Source organism: Falco punctatus (assembly GCF_963210335.1).
Source record: "Falco punctatus genome assembly, chromosome: 15".
NCBI classification, from domain to species: Eukaryota; Metazoa; Chordata; class Aves; order Falconiformes; family Falconidae; genus Falco; species Falco punctatus.
Genome location: NC_137595.1, coordinates 10,820,944 through 10,837,219, shown reverse-complemented (window position 1 = coordinate 10,837,219; position 16,276 = coordinate 10,820,944). Strand labels below are relative to the sequence as shown.

The 16,276-nt window shown below is 41.3% G+C and overlaps 1 protein-coding gene across 2 annotated transcripts in view; it reads left to right on the top strand.

Annotated features, from left to right (window-relative positions):
• Positions 1–289: 289 nt before the first annotated feature.
• The window catches only part of HTR2C (5-hydroxytryptamine receptor 2C), a 284,555-nt gene continuing 268,568 nt past the window's right edge, over positions 290–16,276 (top strand). Inside the window, exon 1 of one of the 2 annotated variants that reach the window (XM_080365988.1) lies at positions 290–16,276. This exon is cut by the window's right edge and continues 18,775 nt beyond it. The gene's annotated coding sequence lies outside the window, so the exon portion shown is untranslated. The other variant, XM_080365987.1, reaches the window with a different exon arrangement.

The window sequence follows — 16,276 nt, the reverse complement described above, 5'->3', positions numbered from 1 at the left end:
GCAAAAGAAGTGAGCTTCAGTATGTGCAATTATACACTTGTGAAGGAAATCATCCTTGGGAAGTTGCACTTAGGATCTGTGTAGCAGCATATTTTGACCAGTTGCTAATAAGTGTTCCAATATTGGCATGAAATCAATGTAGGCTAGCTAATAAGAATATATTTTCCATTCCCTGAATTGCTTCTCATATGGTTCCTGTGCGTGGTGGATCTATTTATAATGCTGTTAAAGGACTCTCTAAAATGAGATATTCTAGAAGAGCAAGTTTTGGTGCCAAGGGTTCCTGATAGAAATGCCATTTTACACTGAAACAGGTCTTTTACATTATGTAAACAGCACCACAGAGGGTCAGCAGTTTTAGTTGTCTATAAAACTGAAACAAAACTGTCAACGTTTTTTATTATTGTCCAGCCTGCTGAAGGTGCAGGCATATGAGCTGTGATCATTCAGGCATATTGATTCACCCTGTATTTGTGCAAGAAAAAGCTGATGCTGAGGTGGCAAGATGCCTGGCTGCTGCCTTGGAGAGCTGAAAATTTCTTGGGATACCTGGGGGTTAGTGTAGCTGCTACTGTGTTGCTCCGTCTTGGCTTGGTGTAACATGAGGGTGAGTGCCCTGGGCAGCAAGTGGACGCGTGTTTGGTATCATACGTGTCCCTGCTGATGTGTTGCACAGTGTGCTCTCTTTGCATACCAGGTGGTGCTTACCGTAGCTGAACTTTCAGCCCCCCCTTACAAGATTCCTTGTTATTAGCTAAATCTTGCTACAGCAGCTTCTCACAGAGAAGTCACAGACTTGCTAACAGTTACCTTCTAGCATGGCATTACATTTTCCAGGTGTTTTGTTAAATATGGCCAAAAGCCAGAGGCAATGGATGCCTTTTTCTATTGTTGAGCCAATTTCAGCCCTCTTCAGGTCTTCACAAAAGACATGCTCCTTAAATTGTGCTCCTCACACAATTGAGTTGTATCCTCAAAAAATCCCTGCGTTTTGATTTAATCTAGCTTTGGGAAGCCTCTGAAAAAAGGAGGACCCATGATACCTTTGCACAGAATAAAGTGAGATGGCTAGGGACCATTGTCATTTGAGAAATGAAGAAAAGGAAATGTTTGCTTGCAATTCTTTACTCTGAAAGATTCTGGGGTTTGGCTCTTCCAGATAATGAGAGATTTGGGAAAGATCCAGAGATTTATAGCCATCAGAGATGTCTTCACATTTTCTCTGCACATGTTGTCTCTCTGATTTCACCTAAGCCATTATGACAAAAACTAAAAGGGTTTGCAGAAAAAACCTGAAACATTTAAGGACAGAAAAGGCAAACTTCCTGCAGATTTGATTTCCCTGCATCCGCATTTGTGTTTGCTTTTCCTGGGAAAGAAATACAGGTGAGAGCAAGTGGAGAAGCTTATGTTTTTTAAGCATCTCTGAGTTCAATTTCTTTGTGTGTATGTGAGTTGTTTGTTTGGTTTGCTTTTTGAAGAGAAGGGGCATAATCTCTACCAGTTATTAAAAATCTACCATGCACTGGTCTTCAGCCTATCTGATGTTCTGGGTAGCTAAAACCCAAAGGTGTCATTTTGATTAGAGTAACTTTGAAAGGAGTCCATGAGATGTATTTGCTCCAATTGTGAATTACGTCCACTGTTCTCCCAATTTCCTTCTCGGTTGCAGAACAGGCTGGGATACAAAACCTTGTATATCAAACAAACAGTTTGATACACGTCTTTCAAGTAGTTCTATTCCCCTCCACTGATACCATGGTTGGATTTGACTCATGTTTCAGTTTTAAGAGAAATCTTGTTTTGACTCCATCATTAAATGTCAACTGGTAGATGATGAATGAGCCTTCAAGTTCTTCATTAATAACGTAAATAAATAAATAGGAAAGGTCAAGGGTTTTGTGTTTTTTTTTTCTTTCTTTTTTTTTTTTTTTTTAAGGATAGTCTTAAGAGAGTTCTCCATGTGTTGGTATCAAGAATTGACAAACAGAGAATTTCAGAGCTGTTTTTTGGAAGAGATCTAGGAACACTTAGATCCATTTGTTATGTATTAAAATATACCTGTTCACAGCAGAGTATAATTGATTAAAAATAAAGGGTCTTTTTTTTTCAGTATTGTTTTATGAACAAACATGATTCAATGTGAAGTACCTGTGCTGGAGGAAGGAATGACTTAGCATTTGAACAGAATCCTGAAAAATGTACTCTGAAACCCTGTCCTCTGATGTCCTTTCCCTGACTGCTGATCTTAACTGTAGAGAGAAGAGGATCCTTTAAAAATACTTTATTTCTCAGACTACAAAGAGACCTCTGAATACAATAAAAAACTTCATTAAGACCTGAACTTATAGAAGCTTGTGTCTCTGCTGATCAAGTTAGGATTTTTTAAAGTATGACAGCAGTTCATTGTATAAAGTAGCAATGTCTCTTTATATCCTTTTCAGTGAGGCTTTGGTATCATCCCTGAAAGCTGGAAGAAAAAAACACGAATTGGTGGAGATAAGCAATCCTTTTTCTGCAGCTCCACAGTGTCATGACACTCTTCTTTTATGCCGGGAACAGCCCAAGAATTCCTCTAAACTTTCACTCTTGGTCATTCATATTTAGGTTTCAATTTCTACAGCTAGGGAAATTCTGGTTTTATCTCTCTTAGGGAGTGCTGTATGTGCCCAGCAAATTCATTCAACTAGACATGATTATGCTGTTGATTTTGCTGTCTTGGAGAGCAGCCTCAGCATGTCTAACCCGCTTGGATCGAGGTAAAAGTTTAACATAAATTGCTTTTCTGCTTATTGAATCGAAAATAATTATATGGCAAAACCTCTGGCCAGTAAAACCCCCTCTTTAAGTGCAGCTGGATGTTTGTCTTGTTTTTGAACACCAGTCTCTGCTTTCCTGAGACGTGGCTAATTTCTGAAGATGAGATCCTCCAGGATCTCTTGCTCCCTTTCCTAACAGAGAAAGTAGCGATGACAGTAGGGAACAGGGCTTTAAAATCTCTTACAGTATTTTCTACAGCTATATCAGCTAAAACTCGTAATGTACAAATCACACAACCCTCAGTACAATATATTTGTTGCTGTGGGCTGTTCTGCATTCACTCGGCTAGCACACGTCATAATGCACTGCCTGGATTTTCATGGAGATTTGCATTCTGACTACCTATAAGCAGTGAGGTCAAATCTTTTTCTTAGCTTTAGCTTTTAGGTGGATGTATTAATGTTCCCTGACTGCAGACACAAAACCACAACAGATGCATCTCTGGATGGCCAATTCAGAATTGAGGGACAGCTGTACGGCAACGTGCATCCTCCTTGGTAATCGCTCTTGCACATGGAAGGTTTTCAAATGTATTCTTTTTGAAACAATTTAGAAATCAATAGAACGGAATGGAAACGCTCATTTCTTAGCTACAGTCTGAAAGGCAAGAATTTGGGGACCATGTGATATAAGGCACTGAGAGGCAGAGATGGAAAATTATACTGCGCCTGCCTCAGTTCCTTTTCAAACACGGAGAGAGTTAACCCATCATGTGTCTGCTTTGGGCAATGCATAGGAAGCCAGTTTACGTGTCTGTGCTTGACTGATGCTCTGTGAGAAAGCCCTCAGTGACACAGAGGCAGTACAGGACCTTTGGGCTGAGCTCTACCCTTTATTTGTGCAAGTCTGGCACTGGAAGGTCTCAAGAAGTATCACTATGTTTAGACTGGGAAATTTGTCTCGTGACCTCCCTTACTGCTGATCTAACGAGTAAATCTTTACTGACAGGAACAAGATAACTGCATTTATTGCAGACAAATGTGGAATGAGTCCATACAGTAACTGCTTGGTGCGTTGATCAGCCCCAGCAAAGGCTGGCGGGTCTGACACCCACTGAGCTCACGCTTGGCAAGTGGGTCCACACCTGAATGGGGGATGCTCACTCGCGTGGAGTTCTAACATCCAAAATCGGAACGGTAGAGGATTGGCCTGTAGTTATTTTCAAGCTGATGTTTGCAGGAAGGGCTGAAAGTGTGATGTGACTTACTGTGCACGGTAAAAAAGCATTTATTTGTGGGAACTACATGCTCTGTGGGAATCCAAGCAACCTGAGGGTCTTTGGGAAATTATGAGATTTGGAACTGCTTTAGGGCAAAATTATTCTAATTGCTTAGTGTTTCAAAGCGAAGTAATTTATAATCATTAGTAAACAGTCTTGTCAGATGCACTGAAAATCCTCTGGGTTAAAGAAAGCTGTAAAACCCTCTCTCCGTTTCTTGCATGCCTACAGGTACAGGATTAGGTAGTTCTGAGGCAGGTTTGCTGTGTGTCTGGCTGCAGGTGTTGAAGTTCCCCAGCTATCTGTTGCTTTGACCTTCTTGCTGCCTCTCCCCAAAGCATCACTCTCAGACCTTCCAGTGCCACTTATTGTTGGGTGGACTCTTTCCAGCAATTCTTTCCATCCTGTGCTTTAAGGTGGAGACTTTTGGTGTTCGTTGCAGCCATCTCTGTGAGGATGGCTGTGCAGTTAGGCAGCGCCAAGCTTATCCTGATAAAGCCCTGATCTTTATTCCAGACAAACCTGTTTAGGAGGAACTTATCTCAGAACCAATAGGCAGTTCACAGGTATATTTAGGTACCAGACTGCCATCCTTATCTCCACTGAGAATGGATAAATTTACTATCTTTGCTGCAGGTCTGCTTTGGACTTCTGTTTTTCATTTCTCAACTCAGACACGAAAGAATCACTTTCCCAAGTCCTGTTGTTATCTCAGCTCCTTTGAACTGATTCAAACTTGAAGCTTCCTCCTGCTAAGGGGGGAAGGGCATAAACTGCAGAAGGCTTGCTCCCTGCTTTCTGTCAGTACATGGGATTAACATTACTTCTCGGTGACATTAATTACCAGTGAGTTAGGAACACAGACAGCTGTGCACCTACCATGATAGATAATGTATTTCAAAAGTGAATACAATAATTCTTGACTCTTCCATAATGGAGAAGATGCTGGAAATCCCTTGTCATTTTTAGCCAGGAGATACATTAATGAACTACAAGAATAACTATACTTAATAGAAATTCAGCTCATTCTTTTTAGTGAAATAATTTTGCAAAGTTTAGCTGCCACTGTATCCCAAACATGCTAGTGTTGGAGGCCAGTTTAATTCACATTTGTGGTTTCCAGGTTGCTGTGTCCTACAATTGTAAGGAGTGATATATACTGCCCTCCTTGCAGTATTCATGTAAAACTTATGCCTGGATCCCCTGCCAAAGAAAGTACCTCAGCAACCTCTCTTGGCAGCTGCAGGTCTGTATTCTCTCCATCACTCCTCACCAAGGCAAAGTCATTACTTATCCCCTTGGCAATAAAGGGACTTAAGTAATGACACGGTAGAAAGCATGGTGAGGACTTCGTTCTGGAGGGGCGTGTCCAAGCCAAGAGGGCTAACTGTGAATGCTAGTGCTTCAGAGCAGATTTACATAAAACACTTACTAATCAATCTTTTAAATATGTATAGAAAATTGTATTGGCAAAATATTTTTCTAAGAATTATGGTAGCTTTGACTGAAGATGACCCAGACATTCAGTGTAGGACTTCTGTCACTGTCAGTCCTGACAGGTGTCCTGGCTTCCAGCTGCTGCTCGAAAAGGCTGTAGATCTCCTAGAAGTCCTGCTTCCTGCAAGCCCCACACAGAATACCATAGGAAGTGTCAACCAGCACTGGACATCTGTTGACACTTGAATTTTGCCCACAATTTCATCCAAGCATGCAGAAAGTGTTGCTGGAGCTGGTGGGCTTTCTGCCTTAGCTTTGGAAGCAGAGAGCAGTTAGTGGCACAGATTAGCTGGTATCAACTTGCTAAAAGGACTCTGATTAAGATTGTTACTTGCTAATACACTTGGGTTAAATCCTCTGGATGAGACTGCCAGGGTCTGAAATCTGCTCCCAAGCTGTGCACGTTCTACCTCTATCATAAAAAAAATCTCCCTTCTGCTCATCTCTAGTTCTTATTTCACTACACCGTGTCTCTTGCAATTTACCTCTGGTGCCTTTGTTGGTGATGTATTGTCCATTTTGGATGTCTGCGGCAGATTTTCAGTTGCTGAGCCTGTTGTATTTTGGAAGCTCTGTGTATTTTTTTCCCTTCTTTGGTTTCCCAAAAGCCTTGAAGTAGGGGGTGCTTAATGGAGCTTGGCCATGCCTTTCCTCTGGAAGGAAATCCTGTGCTGCAGATGACTCGGTGTGTGCCCATACCACTGATATCAGGTGGATCCACGGCACTTGCTACAGTACTGCATTGCCACAAAGGCCAGGTTACTGCTGGTCTCTGCAGGGGTCCAAAGCCATGTTCAGCACTGAAAACCTCAGTGACAGCAGGGTGCAGGGGTGGGCATAGCATTTGCTGTAAACCTGTTGCTGATCTAGTGTAGATTTTCTGACTTTGATGTTGGAGTTTGTAGTCCAGTCATACTGGTTGCAGTTTCTCTGTTGGCAGCTTTGCACTAAATGTGGCCCAGATCCATGTAGAGTTGAGGTTTCCTGGCAAAACTTGAGTCCTTTTGTGAGACCTGGCCTGGGAGGCTAAGCTCTTTGAATAGTGCTTTCACTTGAGCTTCCCTGAAAAGGCAGGGACCGCTGTGAAGCTGTCAACCATGTTTCATGACTGAGCCCATCTGCACCATTACCAGAAATATGGTTTTATCCTTAGATTCATACAGAAAATGTTGGTAGAAGCCATCAGTTTTTAGAGTAGCTGAACAAGAACCTACCTTAGAACAGTAAATCAAGGTGCCAAGTACCAAACTCTTCTGATTAAGTGTGCATATTTTAGCATGGAATAAGTGGTCATTAAGCAGAAATTATTTTTTCAATGTTAACTAGGGCAGAGCTAGTGCTTTCCTGTCCAAGGATCTTGCAGACCTTCTGGCTGCAAGAGAAACAGGGTCAGGGAGGCATCCGTGCCACCTGCCCAGCAGCAGGTGGGCAGCCCTGACCATCACCTCCGCCAGCCCAGCTCTGTGGTCCCCAAACAAGTTTAGTGTTCCCACCATTCCTGGCATCATTTCAGGAAGAACATAGGATTTCAAAATTTGGGCAGATCAGTGTTGAGGATAATACACGTTCCTCTGCAAAGACCAAATATTAACGTGAATCACAATTGTGACTAAATCTGGGCGCTGACTCCCATGTATATAAGCCAAAGACCTGTTATAACTGAAGGGAAAAAAGGGAGAGCGAGTCAGTTAGCTTGTTCATTAGGCTTTGTCAGATAGTTTTCAGTAATGAAGTTGAGGAAGATCTCTAGGAAGCTTTAAAAAGATTATTTCAAATTTTAGCAACAATCTAGAAAGTGTGGAGATCAAGGTTCTTATTTGAACTGTATTTGCAGCTACTATATTTGTGATATGGGAAACCTGTCAGTCTTCTACATCTGCCTGCAATCCTGTTTATAACAGTGACAAAAATTTTCAAGCTGAAAAATTTTTGAAACTCATATATATCAGAAAGATTAGGTTTTAGTTCTGACTGCTCCCTGACATAACTGTGTATCAGTCAAAGGTTAATTGCCTCTAAATCAGATGCTGCTTCTCCTGCTGCCTTGAAATGTGGATTATCAAATTAGATGTCCAGAGATTTTGTGCTACACTAATAATGTTCCTGTGCAAAAACCCAACAGAACTTATTTCTGATAATGAAAGGTATATGTCCCTATTATCTAAGTCTTCAAACTAACTAGCTTCAGCTAAAACTGGTTCTGTACCTCCAGCCAACAGTATGGTCTGAACATAAATGAAATTAGAAAGCCAGCTACTGCATCAGTGTAAATTTGCCTACTATGCATCATGGATCAAGTGCTCTAAAATATCACACCTGAGAATTAATGAGTGGAAGTCACTGTGCCAAATTTGTTCTGGGTACAGCATCACATTAGGTTACTCTCATTCCTAATGTAGCAGTGAATTTGGCCCAAACCAAGATCCCTATAAATCAGAAAGAACCAAAAAGACAGATGCTGTATCTTGAAAGTTATGCTCTGGAAACCGTAGCTCGCTCTCCTGCCTTTTCATCCCAAGGAAGCAGATGGCTTCTCACTCACCCAGCTATGGTGAAAGCACAACGGGTAAAAATAAAAGCAGCGGGCTGGATTCCTTCCTTGGTTAATCTGCATGTGGTCCCACGAACCCTGGTGGGAATGCAGAGCATGGAATGAGGATGAAGTACAGCTCCGAGATCTACAAAGAGAATTTGTCTAGCATTTACTCTTAAAAGAGTGAGGGAATATACATGTGCTCAAAAAGAGACATGAGTGCACCCCACTTACCATCTTCTCGCTGCTCTGGCAGACTGCTGGCCATAATGCACAATCCTCAGGAAGCCGTGATTCTCTAAGTGCTATTCTTCCTCCTCCCCACAAGTAAGCAGGAAGCTTGCTAGCTCAGATTGTAATTAACAAGAAATGTCATTAACTTTTTTGGCTCTTTGATTTAATGCCTAGATTCTGTTATCTGTGGGCATCCAGTTTGTGGAACGATAGGGGGAAAAAGGTCTGCTTAGTCAAAGAACCAGCCAGAAAGAACAAGCCAGTAAAGAATGTTCTTTCTTCCTCATGTCCTTCATTTCTCAAAAGAAATATGAAAAGCATCTGTTAGTATGTGGTGACCAATCAATGCCAACCAATGCTGAAGTGACCCATTTCATTTTCGTATGATTTGGGAAAAAAAGGTCTGTGGAAGTTTTCCGAAATGCTTTTTGTGAGGATATATTATTATTTTTTTTTAACTTCAGCTTTTTTGTTCCTCTTTAATGAGAGGGGAAGTAAACTTGTTAATAATAATAATAAAGCAATGATTCAAGTGAACATCTACTTAGTACATTTTTTGCTTTCCTGTATTTCCCTAAACCTAATCTGATGACTTTGTTCACATCAAACTGGGGTGCATTATTCATGTCATCCTATGTCACATCATGTATAATGGGATGTGACAAGTCAAGGTAATGCATCAATTAGGACAAGGCAGGAGCAGAGATTTGTTGATGAGGGAGGGAATGTATATCCAGCTTTAGGCATGGCTGTTTGGTGTTTGGGGGTGACAAGAAGGCTATTTTAAAACTTCAGAGCTGAATTTGGAGGTCATATGTATTAATCTATATAATTGTCTTTCAGCACTTCTGTTTGTAAGTGTACTAATTGAGATACCCTAATGCTCATGCACTTACATATGCACACACATATGACTCAAAACCTTTTAATTATCTCATTATTCCTGTTCCAAGTGCACTTGGTTGTATGCAGGTGATGGGTGTGGGATGAGGGCTGAAAGCTGATGAAGGGACGTAGTTTGAGGTACTGTCTGCAATTCTGTGTAGCATGAAATGGCCGTTTGCATGAGTCTTCATGCTTCTGTTAAGCCAAAAGGGGATCCAATTTATTCTGAGCTGCTGGTGACATGTCATGATATAGTGGCTTGGTTTCATCCTTTTATTAGTTGGTAGTAGCGAACAAGATGTTAAATCAATAGGTTATTGCTTCCAGCAGGTCAACAGTTTTTGTATGGCTTTTGTGAATCATACATGGAGCCTTGGATTAAGAGTGAAACATGAGCCTTCCTTTGGAAGAGAGGTATAAATTTGCAGGGATTAGGGATCAAGGCAACCCCCCTAAATCTGCAGGAATGAGGGATTTCTGGGAAAAGAAGCCACATTCTGACTGAGACCTGGAGGAACAGGAGCAGGGTAAGGAGCAGTGAGCAAGTGCTCAAATGATTTGGAAGCACAAGGGCTCTGCATCTGCAGAGATGGTTGAGTGCACCCTGGGAACAGCATCCAGCCTTCTTGCTCCCCTGCCGTCTTGGGAACTGATGTCACTTTTGGAGAAAGTTGGGAGTCCTTTAGGGCATGAAAGCAAGGACTCTGACTCCACCCACAAGCTCCTTTAAGCTCTGCTGGTGCTTGGAGCATTTGCTGCTGAGACAGCTGTCACAACTGGACACAGCATGTTGTCACTGACACACAGCAACGAGATGTGAAATGAATGTGTGAATGGAGCAAGAGTCCTTGCTTTCATATCCCATGCAGTATGTCCAAAAGGCTCTCTGCATGTCATCTATCCACTCTGAGCAGAGTCACATGTCGCTATATCCTTTCAAACAAACATTTTGCTAGCCTTTTCCTAGCGACCTCCAGCATAGTTTCCACAGGATCCCTAATGGTGCTTAATTATAATTAGTCTTAAAGATGTTCTTAATATCTGACCTGATCTTACATTCTTCCAAATGCAGAGGTTAGCCGTTCGAAAAGGATTGTATGTATGCTGGAGAATAGAACCAGAAATCAAAATCATAATGACAAATTGCAAATACGACCTGAGACCAGGGGACGCAGTTTAGCAGGGTGCCACACGCTACGCGGGGTAGCAGCCATCAGCTGTGCAAACTCGGGCTGGTGAGCCACTGGGGGGACAGTAGTGGCAGAGATGGGGTGGGATGAGCAGAGCGGGACACGGCTGCATGGGAGCCCAGGTGCCTTGCTGCTCTGAAAAAGGAAAACGCTGTGCTCAGTGGACAAATGGAAAAGCAGCCTAGAAGATAACAGACATGCTCCAGTTGTGTGTACTGTGCTTCAAGAGAATTGGGAGCAAACTGGAAGGGGTCTGGGAAGGGGTAATGTGAACTGGCTGATGGCTAGGAAATATGACTGTCAGGGAAAGCTGAACAAACCAGGCTTGTTGAGCGTCAAGAACTGAAAATGGGTGGTGTGGCAATACTGCTGCTCTGAAGAGGAGATCCTTATAGATATAGATATATATAAACACCTATAGAGGTGTTCCTTATAGAGAGGTCATCAGTTGTGACAAGGAAGATTGAGGCTGGATGCTAGGAAGAAGCTTCCTAAAGGATCTGTAGTAAAGCATCAGAATTTATTGCTCAGGGAAATATAGAGCCTTCATTGGTGAAGGTCAAGTTAAACACCTCTGGAAAAACAGGGGTGTACTGGGGCAGGGAGCAGCTCTCGGCCCTCTGAGCAGTGCTTTCCAGCCTGAATATTGCGTGCGCTCTGTAGCAAGCAAGGCTGTTTTAGCACCTCCTCTCCTCAGTCACTTTCTCCCTCAGTGCAGCAACCACCGTTTTCCAGTCTCCCTAATAAATTAATTTTTCTACTTTTCTGGCTATTTTCTCTGAACTCTTTTCCATTGGTCCTGGTTCTTCTTGGACTTCGGGTGGTCTAGTTAAGCCCTTTCCTGAGCAGAACAGAATAAAAGGATTGCTTTTGGTGTCTCACCTCTGTATACCTGGCTTCTCTGTACGTCTTGGCATGCTTTGGTGGCACGGTTTGTTTGGGTTTTTTGAAGGAGTAGTATAACACCACTTTGTGATGATCTCGTTGTTTTTACATGCACAGTATAAAATGCAAATTTAAGAAATGGTAAGCAGTGTACAAAAACAATCATATTTTATTTTGTGTGGAACTGTTGGTATTTTTTTAAATGCAACAGACGATTTCTATGCAGGGTCATCTAGATAGCAAAGGGATTATATTGTATATATCACATTTTCTCCTGGGTATTTTCATAGAGATATTTCTGAAGCAGAATGTCTCCAGTCAGAATATTTAAAACAAAAAAAGCACCCTCATGGAGAATTAAACAGTAGGGTATGTGGACTTACACGTGTGTATGTGTATACACACACAGAGTATTTTGAGAACAGTTCCTATCTTGTTTAGGGCTGTATTAGCTTTTATGGAATATCCCCTTGTTTGGCAGTAGTCAGATAAATAAGAAATTAAATAAAACTGCCGTGTATGAAATATTGCAGTACTGGTGTTGAAGGTTTTATTAGATTCAGAGTGCATTTAAAGATCAGTAGAAAACCTCAGGCATTTGCCAATCAAATGAACTTGTGAGAGTGCCACTGCTCTGCTTTCCTCCTTGGAGAATGATAGGGACAAGCAAAAGCAGGTGAATTACCAACTCTTTGGGAGAGCTAAGTTTATATTGCAATTCAGAGCTTGATGCATGAGGAGAGAAGATATAAAATAATTATTTTCTTCAGGATGTTGGCTGGAGGAAGACAGAAGAGCAATGAAAAAAGTGTTCCCAGCCTTCCAGGAGACACACAATATTTGAGTGTACTGTGAGTGTATTGATTAGGAGAGTTTAATACCAGAGTCAGTAATTTCAACTTTGTGAGACTGGGTGTGGTTTTTTTTTTTTCTTTGCTTTTCCTACTGAGTTACAGAAGCTGTCTGTGTCGGTAGTTAGACACATGCATATTTTCTAAGAAGGTTGTTCATGCACTTCTACAAGGCACTGTTTGGTATTAGTTCTTCTGTAAGAAGTTCTCAGCGTGTCCTGCTGTGACGCATGGTCTCTACCTCTCAAATACTTTTTACCATTTCTAAGCATTTTTTCATGTTCTATCATTCTTTTAAAATCATGAACTTCGCAATACGTGCGCAGCATTCCAATAGTAGTTTCACTACTGTGAGGTGGGAGCTAAATCCAAATGTGCTCCTGGGCTGCTTTTTCTGAAATTGTCTTTCTTTGCTGAGAAAGAAGCTTGGTGCAGCTTGTGCGGTGGAAGGCGGCTGGTGCTCTGCAAGCCTCTTGCCGGGTGTCCAGATACAGCCTCCGACTGTCTGTCTTGGGGAGAGGGAGTGTGCAGTGCCAAGCGGATCTGCCAGTGGGTGGTGCTAATGATTTCAGTGCAGTTGCATATTTGCTCATGATTTGAAAAAGAATGTGAGATGGGAAAAAAGAAAACTTTCAGCGTTGGCAACAGAAGTATTTCTAGAAACTCTCTGGTAGTTGGAAGTGTCCTCAAGATTCTGCTGCAGCTGTAGCACAGGTGTGTGCCTCTTTTTAAATATTAAAAAGAGAAAACCTTTTCAAAATACTTCAAACTACTTGATTGTTACTGCAAAAGAAAAGCACTTTTCCCCAAATGTCATTGTAATTTTCTATTAATTTCATATGGTACTGTCTGAGTAATAAAGTTATTAAATATTGACTGATTCCCTGCTCTCACACTGCTCTCAGTATATCTATGAAGGGTTTCCCAGAGGAGCTTCTGACAGGCTTTAAACAATCAACCATGACAGCATAGAGGAAAAAGTATTGTCTAGCTTGCTAATGTCTTAGCTCTTGTGTTTTCAAGGCGATTTTACTGCATTTATCAGTGTGTCCTAGTTCCTGTTTCCCTTTATAACCACTGTGCTAGTTTTGGATGTTGACAGGCTTTGGTATCTCATGGTTAGATGGTCTGAGTTAAAAGCCCTGAGACATCTTGTTCCCCAGACAGTACCCCTGCGGAGTGGTCCCTGCCATTTTCCCAGGGGCATCCATCCATATGTATCTTTTGGTTTTTTTCTGTTATTTTGGTTGGCTGATATTTTTCATGTACCCGTTCTCCTCTTACCACAAATCTGCCCACATCTCCTTGGAGGTTTGTCTCCCTTCTGTGGGAGAACTTGAATATTAGTCCTTCATCCTTTCTGTGTATCTCTACTTTTATTACTCTCCCCTTTCATTGGTGTGTGACATATGTGGAGGCCAAGATATAGTAATGGACATAAGTTGTATAAAAAGAATGCAAGAAGTTAATAATGTTATTTTTACTTAGCTCCTGTCTAGTATCTCAACAAAAATGCAGATATTAGACTGGGTGATGGCAAGTGGAAGTATCTATCTCTGCTTTGCAAAAGTCTTCTGCATCTTAGTGGAAATAATTATCTTCTGCACAGTTGTGATTATCATGTGTTATTACAGTGGGTGCAATTTTCTTGGACTTATTATGTTTAGCAACAGCCCTGTTTTCTTCATCTTCCTAGATTCAGCTGATTCACATTGATCTGTTTTTCTTACAGGGGTTAACTTTGGAGGAAAAAAAACCCAACTCCATAACTTGAGAGGTTCTACAAATTATGCAGTCAGCTTGCCTGTGTGCGTGGGAAAATCGCAAGGTCAGAACAGCTAGAGTGTGAGGGATTGTTCTCACCCTGGGAAAAACAACTTTCTGGGCATGATGTCTACACTGCCAGACTGGTGCTTGATTCAGAAAAGCAGTCATGGAAACACTGCTTGTGTGCTATGGCTTTATTTTCAGTTTCTTAACTGTTTTTGGCTAGCCAGTTCAAAGATTTAAGAAAAAAAAAATCCCGCCTGGCTTTAATTGATAAAAGCCAAAGGCGAGCAAAGGGCACTTTTCTGTTCTTCGTTAGTTATGGCAAACCTTTTTCTGTAGTAACTTGTGCAATAAAATGCATTGGATAGTGTTTTGTTAGCATTATTATTTGCTACTAAAATATGCTATTGTCTTTACAATTGCAAGCCTTAGAAAAAGAGTGAGCCTAGGAAGAAAGGAGTTCTAAAATATTAACTCTAAGAGTATTAGATACATCATTGTGTGGGTTTTAGAAAACCTAACAGTTTAAAAGAAGAATGACTGAATAGTATGCCTTTCATGGTCAGCTGATCTCCATTCCATCCATGCATTAATTAAATGCTTTTTACTTTGTGCTTCATTTGACAGTGGGTTTCAGTACATTGGATTAGGTGAATTGACTGGATGCAGTGTAAACCTCAGCAGTTCAAGACAAGCACTATATAAGCTCTAAAAAGTCTATTCTACCATTTCCATTAGCCTCTATAAAGTGTTCTGATAAGATCAAGACGCAGAAGATGATATATGTTAAATTATGCAACCAGCTGGCTGATAGCGCTGCTGGAGCTGGGGGAATGACAAAAGCTATTGTCAGGCCAGCCAGAGGTGCTCCTTCCAAAATCCTCTTTTCTGTTGTTGCTTTTTGAACTTTGCATATTAAAAGTTTTTCTGTTTAGTCTCTCCCCAAGGGCTGGAATTAATTTTTGTTATTTTTTTTTCCACAGGATGGTTTCAGTGAAAACACTAAACCAATTTAAAAGCAGCAGTGGACAGCATTTCCAGAGGATTGTTTTTCTTGGGTCTTATGCTTCTGTGGTGCCAAACAAACTGAGTTTTGAAACTTGGTCAGAAGATAATAACTAGCTGGGACACTGGTAGAATCTTGAAGGAAAAGAAAATAAGTGTTTATCCAAAATCTGGGAGTTTTAGTAATAACTGAGAATCTGTAATGAAAACACCCTTTATCACAGCAGCTTTGATGCAGTGGGATTTTAAAAGAAATTGTTAGTGGAGGAAGAGTATACTAACATGAACGTAGCAGGAATCAAGGAAATGAGATGCACCATGAGGGTGCCCTAACACAAATTTGTTTCAGGCTTTATTTTGTCTGGTGCAGAGTGAGACTTGACTGCCCTAACATTCAAAGTTGGCTGACCAGCTGCATCTTTTGTTTGGTGCTAGAGTCCTTTGTAGTCACAGCCCAGGTTTGCAGCTTCTTTTTGGTATTATTTCTGGAGACGAAAGCTTTATTCTATGGAAGCCACAGTTCCCTTCCTACCTCAAGATTTTATCTAAGGGCTGGGACTGAACCAAACTGAGACAAATAAGACCTTTTTAATGTAACGTAGTAAAGACTGAGTTTATGAGGCAGTGTGAACAGAGGGGATATTTAAGAATGTGACATTGAAAAGGCAGCACTAAATCTCAAATGAATCTCACTCACTAGGTCTGGAGTCCAAAGTATGGAAAAAGTGATGCTGTGCAAAGGGATATGACAGGAGTATAAAATCATGTGAGTAGGATGGGTGGGGATTGATGATGTGCTCTCTCAGGCAGTGCTGGTCCAAGAGCAATACAGTGAAGGTATCAAATGCTGGGTTTGGTGTAAGCAGAGGAGGATCTTCATTTAATGGACAGTCAACCTGGGGAGCCCTTGTCAAGAGGTGTCATGAGCACAGAGGTTTACATTGATTCAGAAAAGAATGGGACAAGATCCAATGAGGTTTATGAAATACATAGAAATGATATCTGGCTTAGAAAGCTGCTGGCTTGAAAATGGTTGAATGCCAGTAGAGTATTATGAGGATGCATCTGCTTTCCCTGCCCTATGCCCTGTCCTTGACATCTGCCTAACCTAGGCAACCTTTTGGCTTGGCCAGGTATGACTGTTACGTTCTTGGAGACTTTGGCACAAAGAAATAAAAATGCATGTGTTCAGTACATCTGCTTCATACCAGAAGTAAATCCTTTTTTGTCCCATGTACAAGTAATTAAGTGGATGTTTCCTAAGCTATATTGTATTAATAAAGTACCACTGATGTCTCGGACATTCCCTATCTCGGGATGTGATTGAAGGAGAAAAATTCTGTGGAAAAAGGAATGCATCAAGAATGCTCTCAAAGGGAATGATGAA